Below are 1,824 nucleotides of genomic sequence, written 5' to 3'. Positions count from 1 at the left end.
CTATGTAGTGTATGATGGCCTCAAGCTCACAGGGATCCTTCTGCTTCAGCCTCCCAAGTGCTGGGATGACAGGCTTGTGTCAATGGGCTGCGCTGGTTTCACGGTTAATGAATATCCTGGGTGAACTGCTGAGACTACTGCCCGGGCAGTGAGGTGCTTGAGGGTGGCAGAGTGAGAAAGTTTCCAAGGTTGTCACTGTAAAGAGGGACCCTTAACAGCCACGCCCCACGCGTATTAATCCCGTCTATTCACTCCATGGAACCACACAGCAATCTTGTGATTCGCTTTGAGCTGCTCTGATGATTCCCATTCTACAGACAGGAAACTGAGACTCAGAGATTGGGACGTGGCTGGAGCCCAGGTGTTCGCGAGTAGGATACAGCTGTAAGTGGGGACACACTGGAGAAGGATGGGCAGGAGGGTGTGGCCAGGGTGCTAAGCCTGGGGACCTTGGGGCCCTTACCAAACCGCAGCCCCAAGTGGTCCGCTGCCCAACGATGATAAGCCAGAGGAAAGGGTGACCCAGGGGCCACTAGGGGTGTAGTGTGCACGTGGAGCCCCCCCTCCTGTCTGCACAGCAGACCCTCCCCTGTGTGTATTGTTCCACACTGTGCCCCAGAGTGCACAGAGGCACTGTGATCGCAGACTGACATCAGGGAGGGGTTACTGAGACCTGTGAGTTGTGAAGTCCACATCTTTTTGCCGCTGCCTCAGCTGCTCTCAGTGACATAAGTGAGAGTGGCCATCCCATCCCATTGAGCTAAATAAATAAATAAATAAATAAATAAATGAGGGGCTGGGGAGATGGCTCAGTGGCATAAGCGCTTTTCTGGCAAGTGCAAGGGCCTGAGTTCAATCCCTGTTCTGCCAACAATAAAAAAATAAAATAAAATAAAATAAATAAATAAACCAGGATCCCATCCCACTGAGCTGAGTCTGAAGGGCACAACCTGGAGGAGGAGACATATCTGGCAGGGGGCTGCCCACCTCTTTCTCCTCCCAGGGACTGCATAATGGTCCCATAAAACCAGGGCCAGCACAGTGGCCTCTCCAATTTCATTCCCATTTACTCACAGGAAATTCTCCCCGACAAGGCTTTATTTTATTCCTCTGTGGCAGAGGTGCCTCTGCTGGTTAAGGATGCAGAGTAACAGTTACTGTTGCTGCAAGTTCCAGTATCTGGAGACGGAGCAGAAAATGAGAGGGATTTGGGAAAGCACTAATTGTCGATGATTAAGCTGCTGGTGCTTTTATTTATGTGCCTATTTATCTTGCACATCATTTGTGCTTCTCGTCCTTAAGCTGTGATGTATGGAGCAGATGAGGATTTCTGAGAGATCTGAGTGTACTCCCTTCTGCCTTTGATTTTCTCTCTTTTTTAACAGCTACCAGAATTAATGTCTAAATAAAATCAACCAACAGGAAAGCGTGCATACTGCCGCTTTCTGACTCTGACAGATGACAGTAATGGGCAGCAAACCTGTGGAATAGAAAACCCATAAAACAGGCCTCAAAGCACCTCTCTTTTGTCAAGTTATGATGAAGGATATCTATAGGCTCAGGGAGTGTGGGTGAATTTCTTAGGCCTGGCAGACAAGATGTGTGTAACATACACAAGACTGGAATTCTAAGTTACAAAGATTTTGAGGCTGGGCTTGGAGGAAGACACAGTGTTTTCTTCACATGCAAAGCCTGGATTTTGGATAGCTCTGTACTTATCCCAGGCACACAGAAACAAAGGGCAAAAGCTTTCCTTAGGCAAGACTGAAGGAGTCCAAGAAGTGGGATGCCAAGGTCCACGCAGCAGGACTGGGGCTAGGCTGG

The sequence above is a fragment of the Octodon degus genome, unplaced genomic scaffold (assembly GCF_000260255.1).
Source record: "Octodon degus isolate 3935 unplaced genomic scaffold, OctDeg1.0 scaffold00254, whole genome shotgun sequence".
NCBI lineage: Eukaryota > Metazoa > Chordata > Mammalia > Rodentia > Octodontidae > Octodon > Octodon degus.
This window is presented reverse-complemented; position numbering follows the sequence as displayed.